Genomic DNA, 21,905 nt, shown 5'->3' with positions numbered 1-21,905 from the left:
ACATCAAGGGCTCCACTGTGATTAAATCATGGATGTAGTGACTGCACTATCCATCGACACTGCACTAGCTGTCATAAATCAGGTATAGTCTCTGACAGTAGAAGCCCAGTGAATCAAGATTCATTTCTAGATAGGATGAATATGCCAGGGAGGGCTCTCGATCCTTGTAGTCACTGAACCTGAGGTGGGATGTCACTCTGGGAAACTGACCTGCAGGTCTTAACAATGATCATCATGTCTTTTATGAATGACTGGCAAGATGTGGAGATTCCTCCCAACAATGTCCAGGCCTGGGGAGTTGTCTGCAGGGCAGAAGGATGAAGAAGCATTCCTGAGCCTCAGCTGTGGTTGCTTTGAGGCTGGGGGTGCCCAAACTCATCTTCAGCCCCGATTCCTCCCTAAATCCTAAATATGATTCATAAAATGTCTACACGTGATTCCCAAATAAGCCATGTTTCCTCTGCTGGGAACGATATCTATCAGAAACATCTTTTCTAGGACCCCCTCTAGGCCAAGTTACTTTCTTTCTACTCTGTGCTCTCCAAGTTCAGTGTATATAACTTTATTTAAATAAACTCTATTGGTGATTACTTGTCTACTTGATTATCTCTTTCTTGAAGCTGAAAGTACTTTGAGCTCAGGGACCATTTGTTTTAGTATATGAGTACTGTGTACCTTGAACAGCATCTGACACAAAGTATATATTCAATAAATGTTTATGGAAGGAAGGAAGGAAAGAAAGTTGGTAGGAAGGTTTATTTTTTATAATTCTTTTTAAAGTTTATTTATTTATTTTCAGAGAGAGAGAGAGAGAGGAGAGAGAATATTCCAACCAGGCTCTGCATTGTCAGTGCAGAGCCCGATGTGGGGCTTGAACTCACGAACTGTGAGATCATGACTTAAGCTGAAGTCAGATGCTTAACCAACTGAGCCACCTAGGCCCCCCAAGGTAGGAATGTTTTAAAAGCAGTAAGGCCACTAACCAGGCAGGCAACAGTGTCAAGCTCTTCCAAAAAGATACTGGCCAGCCAGCCTGGGAGAGACCACCCCATGGAGATTTACAAAGGAGTTGGCAATGGCATCTGGTGGCTGTAGGGCTGTGATTCCCACTGCACTTATTGGCAGAATCCCAGGGAATCCCTCTTTGTTGGCTAAGCCACTGACTTACCTTCCTGGAAGGCCGGCACATAGTTCTGTGCTGGCGACACTTCTGCAAAGTCAGCCAGCACAAGGTTGGCTATGCCAGAAGGTTCCTCGCATCCTAGAGGCTGGGCCTTGCAAAGTCTTGTCACTATCCTACCATTTCCTCTGAGGCCTCTGAGATTTGATATTATGATATTTGATCATTACTAATAATGATAAAAAACAGTCAAACTTAGTGTCGGTGAATTGCTTTGATCTATTTGCTGTTTCTCATCAGATGAAAGAGTTTGCAGAGCTAGCGGCACAGGGGGATGGGGGGGAGTGTCTCATTCAGAAATTCCCAGTGTATAGTTTTTGGAAGTGTTTCTTAATTCTCAATACATTATCTACTGGTGACAAAGATTATTATAGATGATAACCCTGAGTACATCAATAAAGATTTTTCAAGACCCTAGAACTTGACAACACAGATCTCTTCTACTTTCCATTCACCTTTGCAAACCAGTAAATTCAGTATTCAGGAGATTGAGTGGAACATTCAGCACATATCCTTGACGGCTGTTAGAAAACTGGTTCTGTTGATGTATAAGCTATTTTAAAAAAGTGGTTTTAAGCTCATTGTCGAACATGGTAATAGAGTATTGTGCAATCACAGAGTCAACAAATGAACGAGAAGGTACCTTACAGAAAGTCTGAACTGAGGATGCTAATGCCCGAAAGGAGAGGGAAGTAACTTGCCCAAGGACACACAGCTAGTGAGTGGCTGAACCTGGCTTGAAGCCAAACACGATGATCTTAAAACACCTTTCTATTGTTTGATATTGATGGCATGTATATATATGGTAGTCCCTACACACACACATGCACACACATACAAGGATAAATTCCTGCATCACATAGATCGAGCTGTCTGTAGAAACTGAGAGCCCTACTGAAACAATAACCCATTTCAATTTAGGGCAGCCTAGTCGGGAATAGGCCCAGAGCCTCACCAGCCCCCTAGAAAACAGAGCATTGTTTCCATCCAAACCTTGCCCTGAAAGGAAGCCTGTCAGCTGGCAATGACCTCGTGAGACAACTTTGGGGAGAGCAAAGGGCCGAGAAGAGAAAGGCCTCATTCTCACTGCAAACAGGAAAAGGGAAGAGAAAAAGAAAGCTCTGTCTCCACACAAGGTTTGCTGGGCTGGCTATGAACTGTTCCAGTACGTTCCATCAAATAGACGCCTTCATAGAATCAAGCCAAGCGCGAACATGGGCTCTGGGACTCCCACTCCCGGGACATACGCGGGCCAGCTCACACATGCTCTTGCTCTCTCGCACCCTGGGAGAGCACTTATATGGGCTTCATGAGGCTAAGTAATAAACACTTTGTCTTCACCCTGCTATTTATGGGTTGCTTGGGGCATCCTGTTCTCTCCACTGCCCTTACCTGAACAGACGGCTCCCGCAGACCCCACACTTCATAGGGACAACAGTAAATGTGAAAGGCTCTGTGTGCCCCACACGCTCCTGTTTTCCTGGCCACCGTGCTAATTGCGGAGAAAGGTCAATCTGCATCCATTTACCTATTCTCTGTGCTCCCTTCCTTGAGGTTAAATCTGTTCTCCTTTTTCCCTGGGTTCTCATTTTCTTCCTTCCTTTCAGACATCTCTCTAAGACATCTTTCAAAGATATCCTTTTCTATTTTACCACCGCTAGGGACTTCCATTCTTCTGTGATGGATCAACCATCTAGGAAAACAAGAACAACTCGGAAAACTGCAAACCACCAGCTGTCGCCTCCAGCAGCGTTTCTGGGGCTCTCTGGACGACCGCGCACATGCAGAGTTAAGGGGCTGATCCGGTCCTACCTGTTGCTGATTTCAGGTTCACTTAGAAGCCTTGCGCTTCCTCTGCACACATTGTGTTTGAGATGCAAAGGGGCGAGATGCACATTTGAAAGCAAGAAGAGTGTCCAGGCCAACAGACGTCTGAAAGCCGCGGGGGAAGATGCCAGGAGTGTCCACTGGATGCAGGACCAAGGTTAATCACTTTGGTCAGATTTGGGGCCCTTTGACTCAGCTACTTTGGGGGCTTCAGGGCTCTCAGAGCTGATGGGTCCTGGGTGAAGAGAAGGAGTCACGGCTGCATCCTGTCCACCCGCGGGCCGTCACGCAAGCCTGGAGCCCTGCCACCTCTCAGTGCCGTCTTCATTGTGGGCTAGCCCACCGCATCCTGAAAGCAGACAAGACAGAGGAGGATGCGTTAACTCGGCCTCTCCCCGCAGAAGGCAGTTCGCCATTGCAACACTGATTAAATACAGGACATTATCTCACCATAATGCCCTCCTGGCGGCGTTCCCAGGAAAATTCTAACTAATCATAAAAATAGAAAGAAAAACTCAACCTAAATTCCATTCCTCGTCTTAAATGAGTGATGTGTTCACTTTTATTTATTTTTCTGGAAGCAAGGCGGGAAAAGAAAATGAATTTTAGGGCTTAGAAAAACAAGCTACTAATAGTACTAAGTAGAGCTGGGCCGTGGTGCAGACAGCCGGGGTGTAGCCGGCATGGTATCATGGGTGAGTCCCGGCCTTGCTCCCGGTTGGAAACTCAGAGTTTCAAACCAGAGCACCTGGCAGGGCAAAGCCAGGAAAGGGCAAGGAAAAACCAGAGAGGGTTGTGGGGACAGGTGTGGACACACACGCACAAGCACACGTACCCACACAAAGCTAGGTGCCCAATGGCACTGTTACGGCCCTGGCAGACCAATGTTCTTCCTCTACTCCTTTTGAGCAACACCGGCATCTTTTTCTAGCATCTTTCTGCACACTCATGCATGGTTTAGATATTCTCTGCCTCAAAGTTTTCCTAGAGACCCACCTAGCTAATTGTTACTCACCCTTTAGATATCAGAGCAAACGGCACTTCTTCAGGAAGCCTGCTCCAAGAACCTCTACCCCAATTCCAGTCTAGGCGTTGGCGTTCTAAAAACCTTCCCTTCGTGACAATCACATGGCTGTAATTAATGCACCAGTTACATCGTTGGCTGTTTAAGGGCTGTCTCCTCCCTTAGGTCTCGTCTCGTTAACTGCTTTGTACGTGCCTGGTACATAGTAGCTATTGAACAAATGTCTGTGTTGGATGGGTGCTGATGGATGGGCCCAGCCCGTGAACGGTACCTTATGTTACAGTGGTAGGTTAGGTCTCAAGCTAAGATCATGATCAAGCAGATCATGGTGGGTCAATGACACCAAGCCCCATGCCTTTCCTATTTCAAGTAATTCCTGCTTTTTTTTTTTTTTTTTTCGGGACGTCTTCACAGAGAAACTATGGGAGAGTTCAAATCCTGGAAACCAGCTTCTGAGACACTTCTCTTAGTGCTGCACTGAATGAAATGAAAATAAAGGACACACCTCGCTCCCCTCCTACCCCTCTACCTGCCCCCACTTCTGGCATTAGAATCCCAATGCTGCCATCCCTCATCATTGCTACAGCTGCCGTAATGGGCACTGCTACTTGATGGCAAAGTTCTAGCTGAGCTAATTAAGCATACTGAGCTAATAACCTTCCATTTTGGGACCGGTATTATTCATAATTTAATGTATTGCTGCTGAAACATTAACCTTTCGACAACTGGCATGTTGCCCACAGCAGCCCAAGTGCTGACCATCTTTCAGTAAAATGAGTATTATTGTTAAAACAGGTATAAATCATTCATGGCTGCAGCTTTTGTGTCAGACCCTATGTGAAAATAAGCAGTAAGCTGGGTAATTTATTTACCTTTTGGTGATTATTTTTTATGATTTTATGATCATATTCAATGATTCATAAACATTGGCCTGGTGCCATTTTGTAATCATTTCACATTTTAAATATTGTGTGGCTGTTCTGCTTTTCATCTTTAAGAATTTCAGGATTGATATTGGGCAACTTAAGCCAGGCACAAATGCAATTTCATTTGAAAGAAAGGTTGGGGCAGAGGGGGAGAGAGTCCCAACACCATTCATTTTAACAAAACCATTTTCAACAGGGCTCTTTGGAGCTTCCACTTGTCACAGCACTGCACTCAATGGAGCAAACTTTCTTTGAAGTTTAACACACAGAGGGTGCCTTGAAATCGAAATAAAAGCACAGGAAAACAGTTAACAAGCTTCTGGTTCGGAAGATGAGGGGAAGGAGCCGAAGGGTGGAGGGAGGCCTGGAAAGTCTGGCCTCAGGCCAAGAAGGTTGGAAGCCACAAGCCTACTTCCAGCACCAGGTTGGAGAACGTGGTTACATGTCCCGGGGGTTTTGAGACTTTGCTCCTGCTGCTGGCTCTGGGTTTGGGCTCCCATTACGGTTCTAGAAAGTAGCTTTTTCTTCTCAGGACAGCAAGTAGGAGCTAGAGGCTGAGAGGTGGGAAGGTCTTTCATGGACGGGAAGGTTAAGAGACCTCCCCACATTCCACGGGCTCTCTTACAGTAGTCCTTCACATTTCTTAAACCAGTGAAAGCAAACAGGTTCTCGTACAGTGGGAATGATGGTCGATAGATGGTCAGATGGCGGAAGGGAAACAGGACGGGAGAAAGCAGGGAATGGGACGTTGTGTTCAGACTCCTCTTGAAAGCAGGAGTGTGTTTCAGAGCAAGCTTGCTTTTAGAGCCCATTTCACGTCAGGTGTGTTGGTTCAGAGGGGGACTTGGCCCCAAATGCAGGAGATGAGGTCTCGAAATGCAGCCACAGGTATGTGCTGCAAACAAACGCCCACATCTGTAGGGGAAGCCCAGGCAAAGGGAAGATAATGTATTTCGTTCTGAGACAGTTTGAAATGAATAGTTCTGAGATGGATGCTTACTTTCTTTTCTACCTTCCATTTATTTCATTGCCTATTTATAGCTTTCATGGATTTTTTTTCATTCTGACCATCTGGTTTTAGGATTTGTCAGGAAGTGTCTATCATCTATCTGTCTATATCTATCTATCTATCTACACACACATATATGTGTATCTAAAAATTATTTTAACATATATAATTATTTAACTTTTCAACATACGGTTCAGTGGCATTCATCACTTTTTCAGTGTTACATAATTCTCACTATTTCCACAAGTTTTTAAAAAATTTTTTATGTTTTATTTATGTTTGAGAGCAAGAGAGAGCACGAGCGAGGGAGGGGCACAGAGAGACGGAGACACAGAATCTGAAGCAGGCTCTAGGTTCTCAGCTGTCAGCACAGAGCCCGACATGGGGCTCGAACTCACAGACTGCGCGATCATAACCTGAGCTGGAGTCAGACGCTTAACCAACTGAGCCACCCAGGTGCCCCTCCAAAAGTTTTTGTCACTCTAAACAGAAACTCTGTACCCATTAAGCATTGATTCCCCACTTCCTCCCGTCCCATCTCCTGGAAACCTCTAATCTACTTTCTGTCTTTATGGCTTTGACAATTCTGGATTTCAGATACGTAGAACCATACAACATTTGCACTTTTGTGGCTGGCTTCTTTTACTTAGCATAAGGTTTCCAAGGTTCATTCATGCTGTGGCATGTATCAGAGCTGAATAATATTCTTTTTTTTTCAGAGCTGAATAATATTCCATTGTATGGCTATACCACATTTTGTGTATCCGCTCAACTGTTAACGGACAGTTGAGTTGTTTCTGTCCTTTGGGCTTTGGGAACAACGCTGCCATGAACATTGGTGTACAACAATCTGAGTCCCTAATATAGAGAGACTAATATTTCTAGACCACTACATCATTTTTTTATAAAAGGTCACTGCACGTTATTTACATGGATCTACCTTTATATAGAATGCTCTACTTGGGGCACGAGTAGCAAATCCACAAATTACTCTCCAGCCATCCTGTCAACACCCCTGCCTCAGAGGACTTATTGCAGGCACTTTCTGGAATCTCTGGGGCTGGTGCAGGTTGTGAATTCCGTACCAGTAGCTTCCATTCTCCACATTGGACTTGCTAACACAGGCTTGCTTCTCAGGTACGATAAAGAACAAATTAAGAAACAGAGTAATCTGGCATGAGTGAAATTCCCTTTCAATCATGTCAGCCAGAGCAGATGTTGTCATGAAATTTGATGTTATGGATTTATTTCCTAAGATAGAGTCTAAAAGGGAAAACGGCGTAAGAGCTGAAATGTGAATTGAACATGTCTATAGAGTGTGAATTGGATTCAAGACAAAATATTGTGAATGGTTAATAGGGTCAGTCTAAGTATACTTGCTAAAATAATCTCTTGGATATGCAAATATTCTGAGAACTACACTGTCAAATATCTATTGTATCCTCTTATCTGTGTGTTCGCAGAACTGCTACATGTTATAACAAATGAGAAAAATGTGAATTTAAAAAATAATGCCACCCTAAAATAATACTTTAGTTTGAATAAGTAATTTTTGTTGTCAGAGTTTTTTTTATTTTTGTCACACACCAGACAGCCAGGTCCTTAAAACAGCATTATTTGGAAATATTAAGAGGTGAGTTTGTGTGTCTTATTCTGAGAAGAAACAGAAGTGATGTGGGAGTAGGGAAGGAGCAGGAAATGGCCATAGGTCCCTCTTTTTTTTTTTAATGCTTATTTATTTATTTATTTTTGGAAGAGAGAGTGGGGGGCGGGGCAGAGAGAGAAAGAGAGAATCTGAAGCAGGCTTAGAGCTGTCAGCACAGAGCCCGATGCGGGGCTTGAACTCACAAACCATGAGATCATGACCCAAGCTGAAGGTGAAACTTAACTGACTGAGCCACCCAGGTGCCCCAAGGTCATATGTCCCTCTTGATCTGGGTCCCTCAGTCCACCGTTATCACCTGCCATACCCTGGTATTATCCCAGGGGAACTTCTGCTCCTGGCTACCTGGCACTGTCTCGCTGTAATTTCCTTTCCTGGGAACATTGTCTGGAGGACATGAGATGCTACTTTCATGTTCACAATCTCACCATAGAAATAAGTCCATCACACATGAGGAAGACGGGCAAGGAGAATTCAAATAAGGAGCACTTGGAGAGAAGCCTTAGGTTTTATTGTTGACAATTTCCAAAACTCCACCAAAAAACTGCTCATTAAAACTGTAAGCAAGGAGACAAATGGATTGAGTTTCATTTAGTTTCTTTTCCTCTCTTTTCCCTAATTTCTGAGAGTTGGGCTAATGAGCAAAGAATGAAAATGTGGACAACATACGGATGACCTTACTGTACTTCTCTTATCTTAGAACAGTCTCCAGCCCATGGTAAGTAGTCAGGAAAGTATTTATCAAATGAACAAATGAACATCAGTCAGTAGATCCTCAGGAGTTGATGTGATCTGACCAATGGGTGTGCCTTATTTCCTCTTTGGTCTGGTCAAACAGGGTGGGCTGGGTTTGATTAACTTTGTAAATCGTTGGCAAAATTTGGCTCTCAGAAATACCAGGAGGTAGCAGAGCTCAAGAGAGCCCTGTCACTTCACTTAAATCAGGACATCTCCCAGTTTTTTGGTTTATAGGTTAAAATTCCTAGGATTCTCGGGTCACCTGGGTGGCTCAGTCGGTTAAGTGTCCAGCTTCACCTCAGGTCATGATCTACCACTCCATGAGTTCGATCCCCGTGTCAGGCTGTGCTGACAGCTCAGAGCCTGGAGCCTGCTTCGATTCTGTGTCTCCCTCTGTCTCTGCCCCTCCCCTGCTCATGGTCTGTCTCAAAAATAAATAAAAACATTAAAAAAAATTAAAAAAATTCCTAGGATTCTCTTAAAAAATAATAAAAAAAAAAGGATTCTGAAGGTAAGACATCAGAAAACAACTGATTCCCAGCACCTCTCTGTTGTTCTTCTCTTGACCCAGTCTTAGAGCCCACCATGTCCTTTCTCTTGTGCTCCAGACTCTTCTCATTCTCTGTATTCAGACTCTACCCACTGAAACTCATCTGGTCTGTGTCCCATCAGCTTGGAGCTCTCCTGGCCCTTACCTGTCTGATATGAGGCAAACGCCCCCTCCCAGGCCCCACCCCATTTGTACCCTTATAACAAGGGTTTCTTAAGTGTGGCCATGACCCACCTGATCAGAATTTCTGGGGGTACTAGTTAAATACACACATTTCTGGACCCCATCCAAGATCTACCAAAGCAGAATTTCTAAGGTCAGTTTGGACCCCTCAGAATTACTTATACAGTTGAGAACACTGTCTTTTGGTCTGAGTAACATGATCACCATATTAATAAAATAGTGTACCATTGTATAGCTATCATGAGTGGGATTCTATAAGGCCACTCCTTTCATGAACGCATGTGAAGGAAAGGCACAGGAATGGGGTTTGGTTTGAGGTTGATACCTGGCATTTGTTGACAGGATAGAGAAGGAATGCAGACAAAGTGTTATTAGCTCTTTGGGGGCCTAGAATGTAGTCACCACAGGTGAGTGTTCTGGAACCCTCTACAAAGCTCTCTATTGTCCTTCCTCTGATTTTTACAAGAAGAAATGTGTAATTTGAAAAGCAATCATTTGTTCATGACCTTTGAATTATCCTTATTTCTCCATTTCCTCTTAGGGTGTGGAGGCCGCACTTCTAAAGATGCTCTAAGAATAAATTTCTCAACCTTGGCACTATTGACATTTTGGGCCAGATACTTCTTTGCTGTGGGGGCTCTCCTGTGCATTGTAGCAGCATCCAATGGCACCCAGTAGATACCAATAGTACTCCCCATCCCTGAGTTGTGACAACCAAAAAGTCTCCAGCAAGTCCCAAAAGTCTGATGGGGGACAGCGGGGGCTAAAATGCCCCTGGTTGAGAATGCTGCTCTAAGAGAAATCCAGCTCAGTGCCACAAAAAAGTGCAACATTTCTTCTGAATTCAACTTCATTTTGAGATTGGCTTCTTCCTGACTTCTCTATTTTTGTTAATGACACCACATCCTAAGCTTCAAATCTAAACCCTCCAGTCATCCTCTCCCTGTTTGCCACCCCTCCCTATGTGCCCCTCACTAATTGAGGGCTACATCCACAGCACTGTTTCTACCACTGTCACTTCTGCACCTCTAGATTAAGATTTGGAAACCATTCTTGTTGGCTGGCCACAAGATGTATCTCAAAAGCAGCCTACAAATCCAGGGTACGTGTCCCTCCCCTTTTCCCAACACTTATTTTCTACCCACTTTTGACAATATAGCTCTGCATGCTTATCTATTTCTTCAACTGGACTTGAAGCTCCAAGAAGTGAGTTTCTTTGCTATAAATCATCTTTGTTTCTCTATAGCATAGGACCTTGCATGATGCTTTGAAAAACATTTATTGAATTGAACAGGTGAATTTCTCAATTACAGGACACCAGTAATGTGTAGGTATTTGTATAGATTTTTCAATCCTCCAAAGCACTTTTGCAATCATATCATAGCTAGCCTTTCTTTTCCTTGGTATTTGCATCTTTCAGTATATCTGCATTTGTAAAGATGTAAAAGAAAACAATGACAACCACCTGGACTTGAGCTTAGAACCTCAGCTTTGTCACCCACAGGGGACATTAGGCAAGTTCCCAACTTTCTAAACCTCAGTTTTACCTTCCATAAAAGGGGAGTAATAATAGTACCTAACTCACAGGTTGAAAAAAAAAACACATGGAGTGCTTCACAGGGTTCACAGTACATGTCAGGTACTCAGTACATGGTAGCCTTTGGGTACTGGTGTCCCTCCATTTATGTCTCTGGGAAGGCCTCCACAGGCTCCCAGTTCTATTGGATGGGATTTAAAATCCTGGTCCAAGAGCATCTCAGGTCTCCAGCCCCAGCGCCAGGCAGGGCCCCATATACCTCACACTCAATCACCCCAGCCCAGACTCCCCTTTGTCCTTCATCAAGACATGCACCCCAGCCCTCCAGTTCGTTCTAAAGAAGCTCCCTCCACCTGCTCTGTCTATCCCCCACCCCCTGGCCATCCATTTGCCGGTACTTGCCGAGAATTAATTACTTCCCCATTCATGTTTGCACGGTACTTTGAACCTCCTTCTATTATGGCACTTTTCATATTGAATTACAGTGGATTTGTTTTTGTATCTGAACTCCTCTGTGAGTCCGTGAACTTCTCAGGGTGGGGATTAGGTCTCAAGCTTCTTTCCATCCCAACCACAGAGCCTAGAAAACTCTAAGAGTTTGATGAATGTTTTCTGGGCTTAATAAAATCACAACACCTTTTTATTTGCAGACCTCTTCACAGAGATATTTTACATAAATCCTTTTCCTGGATTTTTAGGCCAAACTAGGATTGCTCAAGCAGATACTAAGAAAGATCTAGAAATCAAGACAAAGATTTTGTAATTTGGCCAAAGTTCCAAGCTAACTGAGGGTATCTTGATGCCTCTTGACATCTATGTTAGGGGTTTATCCTCTTAGGTCCCCAAGCTTCTGCTACTCCTGACCTTTGTCATCATGTTCCGATTATTTCTGTTTCCTGCAATTAGAAGGCAAGCTCTCTAAGGGCAAAGATCTTGTCTTGTTCTTTTTTTCCACATCCAGTACTAGGTACTAGCTGGCACGAATGTTTATGAAGTAAGAATCTGTGTAATTTACATTTCTGTTTTATTTAATAAAGTTGGAGTTCTTTACCAGCTCTGAGAAGACTTTAAATGTACACTGGTTTTAGTATGGTGTCAGTTTTTGGTTTCCAGGACTCTTGTTTTTGCAGAATGAGAACCCAGGATTAAGCAAGCAGCCTAGGTACAAACTCTCTTTCTCTTAGGGTGATGCTCTTCAAAGGCTATAAAAGATGGAGCAGCAGGATGGCTGTCCTGCTGCTGCCTGGTTTTGCTATCTTTATTGTGCTCTTGGGCCAAGTCAAATCTGCAGACCAAGCTGACATGACATATGCAGCTAGTTTTATGCAAAATGTGAATTTTTGTGCAACAACAACAAGAGAAGCTTGTTGTAATTCTGTGCAAGTTGGGTAAGACTGGGGGCCGATTTGGCCTTTGAAGAAAGATGTGACGTTGTCTCCTCATCTCCATCATTCATCACAAAGTCCCTGCTTTGGAAACTTTTAAGTAATCAAAATATTTATCAACTATCCATCGACAATGATGACGATATGCCTATGTGCAGTTAGTCAGTCCAGTTCCAAGGATGTTCTCATGTGATGATTATGCAAGAGCATACTTGGTCACTATGTGGGTGATGAGAAGTGGGTCATGACAGTGCTATCTTATCAGGCATTATTACATTGTGTTAATGGACAGGACTAACTTTCCATCTAACTCATTGGCAGGTGAATCACTTACACCACCAAAAAAGTATTCAGTACATATTTTAAAATTAATTAATTATAAAATTAATCCAATTTTTTAAGAAAGAAAAACTATTTAAAACAGCTTCAAAGACAAAAGGAGATCCATGTAAGCCGTCATGCCTAACCAACAGATGCTGTCACATCTCCCTACTATAACACCTTGCTGGTGGATTTGCCTTCCCTGACTCACTCAGTAAGGTTGATAATTCCCTCATCTATACCATCCCTACCCCCTGAATAAACCTGTTCTGTGGTGTACCTACTGTTGTATGGCAAGTGTTTATTCCCATGTCTATCAGCATCTTGGGGACAAGACAATGGCTTATTTATTTTTGTACCCCATCTACCTAGCACAGCTCTTCAATTATGTATGATGATGATGATGTATATCATTGGGTAGACTCAATTTGGGATGTGTCCCCCCGACCACCACCTCCATTCCTTTCTCAAATCATCCCTGAGCATAACCACCAGCACCTCTCTGGCTCTCCCCACACTTCCCCTCCATTTCTTCCGCATCAGGCCCTGTAGAGCCAGGAGCACAGTACTGCAGTGACTGTAGCTTTCTCTGCTGTGGTTATCATAGGGTTAAAGTTGAGGTTTCTAATTGCTCCCATGAGGTCTTATTACCTGTTGATTAGGTCCTTTTGGGATCAGCATCAAACCGACAACAATAATAAACACTCCCTTCTTTGGAACTCAGTAATGACCCTGGCTGCCCCGCAGGCCTGCCGGCTTTGGGGAGGGGCATTGGGTAGGCCTGGAAAGGGCAGTCCATGTTAGGGACGTTTCCTGGAGATTTGGTGGTGCAGGCTCTGAGGCACAGCTAACAAGCTGATGGGCACCAGCTTGAGATTTTTGGCTGGCCGGAGGCACCTCTGTTGTTATAGCACAAGGCGCCTCAGAGAAGACCCTCCACAGCCAGCCCAGGGACACGAGGGAGGTGTCTGGGTGGTCTTTCCACAAGACTTAAGGAATTTCTGGAGAATGGTCTGGTAACTGTTTCATGTGTATTTCTCCAAAAGTTTTCCTATGTACATATAAATGTGAGTGGGAGTGTATATGTGAATGCATGTATGCGTGTGTGTGTGTGTGTGTGTGTGTGTGTGTATAGTTTAGTGTTTTTATTGCAAAAATGCAATCATACTAAACATTTTGTCTAGCATATTGCTTTTTTTTCTTTTTTTACACAACCATCTGTCTTGGACCTTTCCTTGTCAGTGCATAAAGATTTTCTTCAATCTGGTGAAGAGTTTATGGTAATCCAGAATAAGACCAAAGAAAAAGACATTTAACCACTACCTAGTTGAATATTTCAACTGTCCAATTTCTTGATATTACAAATAAAACTGTAGTGAACATCCTTATACATTTTCTCATGTATTTACATAAGCACTTTTGTAGGATACATGAAAAAGGCTACGACTATTTGTACACCCAATAGTAATGTCTGAGTGTGTCCTTTCCATGGCCTCTAGACAGTATAATTTTATTTATTTATGACAACTTAATTGTAACAAAATATATCTTAATGATATTTTCATTTGTGTTTCCCTGATATGACATTGCATTTATTTTTTTATTTAAAAAAATTTTTTTTTAAAGTTTATTTATTTTTGGGACAGAGAAAGAGTGTAAACGGGGGAGGGTCAGAGAGAGGGAGACACAGAATCTGAAGCAGGCTTCAGGCTCCGAGCTGTCAGCGCAGAGCCTGACGCGGGGCTCGAACTCACGGAGTGTGAGATCATGACCTGAGCCAAAGTCGGATGCTTAACCAACTGAGCCACCCAGGGGCCCCATGACATTGCATTTATTATGTAACTTAAAAATATTTAATTCAAACTTAAAAAAATATTTCAAGAATAATCCAAAGAATTTCCACATACTCTTTATACAGTTTCAGTTCTTTACATTTTTGTCCCTCGTTTTATTATTTTTTCTCCTACTCTTTTATATCATTGCTGTCCAATATGGTAGCGACTACCATAAATATATGGTTATTTAAATTTAAATTGAATAAAGTTATGGGCACCTGGGTGGCTCAGTTGGATGAGCGTCCAGCTCTTAGTTTCGGCTCAGGTCATGATCCCAGGGTGGTGGGATCGAGCCCCGTGTCAGGCTTGGCGCTGAGCGTTAGAGCCTTCTTGAGATTCTCTGTCTCTCTCTCTCTCTCCTTCTCTCCTTTTGCCCCTCCCCCCAACTCATGCTCTCTCTCTCTAAAATAAATAAGATAAATAAATAAGTAAATAAATAAATAAATAAAAATAAGATTACTAATTCAGTTTCTTAGTTGCATTAACCATATTTCAAGTGCTTGTGTAGCTCTTGGCTTCCGTACTGTCAGAGCACATATAGAACATTTCCATCATTGTGGAAAGTTCCACTGGAAAGCTCCGAATTACATAAATGCATATTTTTTGAGGCATTTAGGAGTCAGTTGGAGAAATCATAGGTATTTACTCCTAAACACTTCAATGTGTGCTTCCTAAGAAAAAGAATATTTTCTCATATAACCACAGTGTGATAATATAAATCAAGAAATTTAACATTGATATATTATCTAATCCACTGATTCCATTTGAATTTCATCAAATGTCCCAATATTTTCTTTTTTAAAAAAATGTTTATTTATTTTTGAGAGAGAGAGAGAGAGAGAGAGAGAGAGGGAGGAAGGGAAAGAGAGAGAGAGAGCGAGCAAACACGCGAGCGGGGGAGGGGCAGAGAGAGCTGGAGACACAGAATCTGAACCGGGCTCCAGGCTCTGAGCTGTCACCACAGAGCCTGATACAGGACTCAAACCTGTGAACTGGGGCTCAAACCTGTGAACCATGAGTTCAAACTTGAACCTGAACCTGAGCCAAAGTCAGATGCTTAACCAACTAAGCCACCCAGGCACCCTTCCCAAAATTTTTCTTTATGGCTATTGTTTTTCCTGGTCCAAGATCAACCTTGTATTTATGCCATTGTCTTTTAAGAATTAAGTATTTAAGTATTAAGTCCAGACTACTATATCTTCCAGGGTGTGTAGCAGGTCTCAGTTATCTTTACATGCCCAGGATTTAGAGCAAAGCCTAGAATGGAATCAATGATTAGAAAAACATGAATGAATGAATGAATGAATGAATGAATGAATACATTTCTAGGCATTCCCTTATTTCTTTGTAATTATGATTATTCTTCCTCCCTTCCTGGGACAAAAACAGAAAAGGACTACATATGATTATTTTGGAAACACATTGTCAAAAAGACACCAAAGAAAAGGTATTATTAGTATGTTTAAAAACTGGCACCACAGTCTTTGGAAGACATCTTGGAAGTATTGACCAATATTTATAAAAAGAAGTCTTCTTTGCCCCAGTAAATACATTTCTTAGGGCCTACAGTAATCTATGCACATGTGCACAATAAGGCAGGCATAAGGATGTTCACTGTAGTGTTGTTTATAATAGGAAAAGAAAAAAACGGAATAACCTAACTATCCATCAGTAGGGGAATGGTTAAAAACGCATGTGGTGTATTCTTATTTAAAACCATTTTTTTAATGTTTATTTTTTGAGACAGAGAGCGAGTGGGGTAGGGGCAGAGAGAGAGGGAGACACAGAATCCAAAGCAGGCTCCAGGCTCCAAGCTGTCAGCACAGAGCCCGACGTAGGGCTCCAACTCACAAACCACGAGATCATGACCTGAGTCCAAGTTGAAAGCTTAACTGACTGAGCCACCCAGGCGCCCCAGAAATGCATGTGGTGTATCCTTATGAATTCACATAATCATTTAAGCAATATTTGTAATTGTTAACATAGTAGTAAAGCATCTATTATGTGACAAGCAATGTTAAAGGTTTAAGGGATGAAGAAGTGAAAAAGACAATATCTCTTTATTGAGCTTACATTCTAGTGGGAAGATTGTGGAATACACTGAAGCAGATGGAAAAAATGATCTAGGGCTCTACTTGATGACCAGAAAAGATCTCCAGAGCATTTTACCTAATAAAGAAACAAACAGCCACATTGCAAAATAATAACGGTAAAGATACATTTTATGTTTAAAAATCCCAAAATAAATCTAGACATTTCTATATGTACACATATGCATGTGAATGAAAGTTTATCCTTTTGGTTTGAATGGATGCACATCAAGTCATTATCACCTCTGGGACAGGGTTAGGATTTCTGAGGGTGGCCAGAGGACATTTTCACGTTATCTTATCTTGTTTGATTTTGCTCTTTTTGAGAATGCTTTCATGCATTGCTAGTGAAATTAGAAATAAATAAATAAGCACACTATGGGAGGTCTAACCATCATGCCAACTAAAGAAAACAGTCACTATTTAAATACTAAAGAATCTTTTTTAAATTTTTACTAAAAAAATTTTTAATGTTTATTTATTTTTGAGAGAGACACAGAGTGTGAGTGGGGGAGGGGCAGAGAGAGAGGGAGACACAGAGTCTGAAGCAAGTTCCAGGCTCTGAGCTGTCAGCACAGAGCCCAATGTGAGGCTTGAACTCACAGACTGCGAGATCATGACCTGAGCCAAAGTTGGACGCTTAACCAACTGAGCCACCCAGGCACCCCTAAACACTAAAGAATCTAATGCCATTAACTAGCACACACCCAGAATAAAAATTGACCTGTAGGCTTTTGCTATCCACAGGAAACAGTACCAACCAGTACACAAAATGCTGTGCTGTTACCAGCTTCGACTGCCAAGCTTTATTATTTATCCTAAGTTCTTTACAGATTCAATATTCTTGGGGAGAAAAGAAGGAAATTAATATTCACTATGTACTTAGCACATTCCAAACACTTGTTATATCTGCTATTTCATTCTATGCTTGGAGCTTTAAGAAGTATTACTGTCCCTCCATTTTACAGATGGGAAAACCAAGGCTCAGAAGGTGGAACACATTTGTGCAAGTCTCGCACATGCCAAAAGTCAGGTGATGGAGTGTGGATTCAGATTCAGTCCTTCCTGACCTCAATGCTCATTGACTCTCCTCACTTAAGAATCATTCAAGACAGGGTGGAGAATGGGTTTGCGGTTGTAGAATTTTGGACTCATGGATCTAGGTGTCTCATTGTCCTTTTCCTCCATTTTTAGGGATACTCTAGAGGAAACTTTAGACAGTGCCCTCGATATGTCTGACAAACTTTTCTTCAGAATGTCCCATTTTCCCCTGCTCTTGTCTGCTCATGGTACCGCATCTCAAGGGAGATGAGAGAGAAAAAAGGAACAGCATCAACAGAGAAGGAAGGGTAACTGGAGAAAGAGAGGCAGGAGACCACAGAGGAGTTGGTAAAAGTGAGAAGACAGAGGAAAGTGGACAGAAGGGAAGGGGAAGAACCTGTGATTCAATAAACTATAGGGAATCTTGGTCTTATCAATCAAGAGGATGACAACAAAGACACACAGGAAGGATTTTCTATTTAAACAAATACTTTCCTCATAGGGTGGGAAGGGAGAGGTTGGCGAATGGTGGAAAGGAGAAAAGCCCGCCAGACTCCACCCACTTTCCTTCTGCATCCAGCTACTGACTTGGGGACCTAGCTGATCAGGTAGGCAGGTCTGCAGCCCCTCTTAATTTGGGCATGTCCTTTCTCCTCTGTCCCGTGGACACATCGCACATGGTTCAGGCCCAGGCACCACAGAAGACCTGCACCTTGAATGTCACTGTCTTAGGGATTTTCAAAGTTCTCCCTTTGCCTGAACATCTCTGGGCACACATCCAAAGTGATCTAACAAATTTAACAGTGCAGCAGTGACCCAGTTAAAATAGTCATGGGAGAGAGGTAGGAGGGTGAGAGAGAAGTTGAGGAGAGAGAAATAAAAGAGAGAGTGGAAAAGTGAGAGAGGAGACAAAGAGAGAATGCTAGGAAAAGTGAAGGACCAAAAGAAGGAAGACAACAAGAAGAGGATAGATGACAGGTGAAAGGAAGAGGGTAAGAAACAAGGAGAAGAAGGAAAGCCACTGGCAGAAAGAAAGGCAGGGAAGGGAAGAGGAAGGCATTTTGTATTTCTAGGAAGTAATAACGTAAGACCCTTCATCATATCCTGAAGATCAATAAACCTGGCCGGGAAATCAAGAACAAGTTCTAGTTGAAGGTTAGAAAGCCCTGAGGAAGTACAAAAACTTCTGTCAGCTCCCATAAAGCTGCATCCTTGAAATTAAAAATTTCAGGCCATGATACATGTGGCCCACATCTATTCATACCCAAGTCCATGTTACAGCCTGGAGAGTCAGGCATCATCCCAGATATTGCTTAATGTAATTATAATTAAGCAGGAACCCCCAGAGGCTATCACATCTCGCTACATGAACTACTGGTGCGAGGCAAGGAGGTGAGGGCCACAAATGCACAGGAAGGAATGTTCTAGAACAGATAACAGAAAGTGGAATCAAACACAAATGGAGGACTTGATTTCTACAGAGGGGTAGAATGCTGTCAAGTTCTGTATTTGCAAGGTAGAAAGTTTAAATTTATGTGATCAGCCCCATGACTGGGACTCTTTTCAGAAACTTTAAGGGGGTTGGATTTTGCACGTTACTCATTTTCTGCATATGTTACTCAAACACCACGGTTGAAGGTAAGTTGGAATTTTATTAATTGAAGTTGCATTTTTAATATTCTCTATTAATCCTCTCTTAAGTTGGTATAAAAAATTAGGCAGACTCATTTGGTGATTTTCTGCAAGGATCTAAGCTTTGCCACTTCATAAAGCAAATGGTTGGCCTGTCTTTGATAATAGAGGCACCTTATAGGCAATAGGTAGTCCCTATTTCCACCTTGGGATCCTAGGCCCTGCTGTATCTACCCCAGAAGAGTCTGAATTCACAGAAGGATCTGTCTTCAGTTCCTCTCTCCAGGCCTCTTTGCTGTCCACCAACTCTGAGCATGGCTCTTTCTTGTAGGATTTGATACAAGGATGGTAAGGACCAACTACTGAAGAAAGAAAACCCTAACCCTGGCTATCTCATCTGCAAGTGTCAGCAGACACTATTGAGTTTGTACCTTTAGAGAGACCATGGAGTCTGATTTTAGGGATGCAAGTTCCACCTGGTCCCAAGATTACAGGCTTCCGAAGCCCATTATCCACATGTAGGTTCCTTCAGCATCTCCCACCTCATTTCCATGCTTCTAGAAGGGGATGTCAACAATTGTAGGCACCTACTCTGTGGCCAGCACAGTGCTAGGTGCTTTATATCTCCAATTCAGCCTTCAATAGTATAGGAGGGATTACTGTTCACAATTTCTCAGCTTAGGAAACTGAGTCTTAGAGAGGGGACTGGTTCAAATTCACATGATGAAGCCAATGCTCAATCCTGGTTTGTCTGGTTCTAAACAGCTCACTCTCTCCACTCCATCATCCTGCTTTCTGTCCTATGCCTAAAATTTCACAATTAGATGCAGGTATTTGGATGTTGAAGACTGTTTCTACCTTCAGGAGTTTCTCCACAGAAGTCCTGACATTCCGAATGTGGTAGTAAGGAGGCTCCTAAAAAAATTCTGACTAACACATTAACAGGGATTTGCTGAAGGTTATTTACTTTAAGTCCTTTTCCTTAGGACAAGGAGGGCTTGGAAGAGTCAGGCTAATTTTCAAGGGGGCCTAATGAGAGTTTGGACCAGAAAGTGGTGTAAAAAAACTGTTAAATTATGGAATTGCAACTGGAAGAGGCCAGGAGTGGCCTAAAAGGGTGCCACACCCCAGGCTGGGAAGTTGGGGGTCTTCATTACGCAGTGGGTGAAACCATTACTTTTTGTACCTCAGGATTAGGTTGACTACGTTTCAAGGCTTTATTTGGTAGAAAAAATTCAGGATGTTGTAGTGGGTTGGCTAGTTCTGGCAGCCTTCAATAAAATACTGTAAGAGACAGGCTAAAGGTAGCCTATTTTCTAGCAGAAAGTGAAGAGAATATGGCTTTGCTAAGAGAGATCCTTTCTGCCCATGGCAGGTAATTCAAGATGGCTGAAAGTCCTTACCTTGGCACTGTGGGGCTGGCAAACCCATATTTTCTATCTTAAACCAAGGTTAATATAAACAGATGCAGGGAGACTAGAGGATCCCAGGAGGTGATAGTGGGACACAGAAAAATCCTGATGCACCCGATCCGAGGCTGTCCCAGCACATCCTGTTAAACATTCTCTATGAAAGGGGAGACTCATAGGCTTTGTGAACCTATATCTGGGAGTAGTCTAAAGGCTAGAAGGAATTATAAGAATCTACCTATCTGAGGCTATTATTTTTCTTTTCTTTTTTTTTGGGGGGGGAGGGTACATCCTTTTTATTTTATTTTATTTTTAAATTTAGATCCAAATTAGTTACCATATAGTGCAATAATGGTTTCAGGAGTAGATTCCTTAATGCCCCTTACCCATTTAGCCCATCCCCCTTCCCATACCCCCTCCATTAACCTTCAGTTTGTTCTCTATATTTATGAGTCTCTTATGCTTTGTCCCCCTCCCTGTTTTTATATTATTTTTGTTTCCCTTCCCTTATGTTCATCTGTTTTGTCTCTTAAAGTCCTCGTATGAGTGAAGTCATATGATACTTGTCTTTCTCTGACTAATTTCACTTAGCATAATACCCTCCAGTTCCATCCACGTAGTTGCAAATGGCAAGATTTCATTCTTTTTGATTGCCGAGTAATACTCCGTCGTATATATATACCACATCTTCTTTATCCATTCATCCATCAATGGACATTTGGGCTCTTTCCATACTTTGGCTATTGTTGATAGTGCTGCTATAAACATGGGGGTGCATGTGTCCCTTCGAAACAGCACACCTGTATCCCTTGGATAAATACCTAGTAGTGCAATTGCTGGGTCATAGTGTAGTTCCATTTTTAGTTTTTTGAGGAACCTCCATACTGTTTTCCAGAGTGGTTGCACCAGCTTGCATTCCCACCTGACACATGAAAAAATGCTCAACATCACTCATCATCAGGGAAATACAAATCAAAACCATCATGAGATACCACCTTACACCTGTCAGAATGGCTAACATTAACAACTCAGGCAACAACAGGTGTTGGCGAGGATGTGGAGAAAGAGGTTATCTTTTGCATTATTATTTTTATTTCCTTTAAAGCAAATTAAAATTAACAGAAAAGCTATTAAACTAGGCCTCAGCTGAGGGTAATGCTTTCAAACTCTGGGTGTGACCCATCAGTGGGTTGTAAAATCAATTTCGTGGATGGTGACCAGCTTTTCTTTTCTTTTCTTTTTTCCTTTCTTTCTCTTTTTTAATGGAATGAAATAGGAAATATTGGCATGCATCTCATTCAGTGAGGGTAAATACTGTTGCATGAAACTTGTGATGTGATTATACATAAATACATATTAATATACACACATGCATAATTGGATACTGGGTCATGAAGTAAAATTAATTTTTATCATGAGTCATGGCCAAAAAGTTTGAAAGCTAGTAGTCTAGGCAGACTGATAAAGCATAGAGGTTTTTGGTTAGAAAATAGAAACTTCCAGGTTTGAAATACATGACCAAACAAAACCTCTGGTTATGGGTGCTACTCAGTGG

The 21,905-nt window shown here is 42.3% G+C and overlaps 1 long non-coding RNA gene across 1 annotated transcript in view; it reads right to left on the bottom strand.

Annotated features, from left to right (window-relative positions):
• Positions 1-2,035: 2,035 nt before the first annotated feature.
• LOC123382255 overlaps positions 2,036-21,905 on the bottom strand; it is a 316,064-nt gene continuing 296,194 nt past the window's right edge. Inside the window, exon 5 of the long non-coding RNA XR_006590350.1 lies at positions 2,036-3,356. This is a non-coding gene — a long non-coding RNA (uncharacterized LOC123382255). The remainder of the gene's footprint in view (positions 3,357-21,905) is intronic.

Source organism: Felis catus, chromosome E2, assembly GCF_018350175.1.
Source record: "Felis catus isolate Fca126 chromosome E2, F.catus_Fca126_mat1.0, whole genome shotgun sequence".
Taxonomy (NCBI): domain Eukaryota; kingdom Metazoa; phylum Chordata; class Mammalia; order Carnivora; family Felidae; genus Felis; species Felis catus.
Note: the sequence above shows the minus strand (reverse complement) of the source record. Positions and strands in the feature narration are given on the sequence as shown.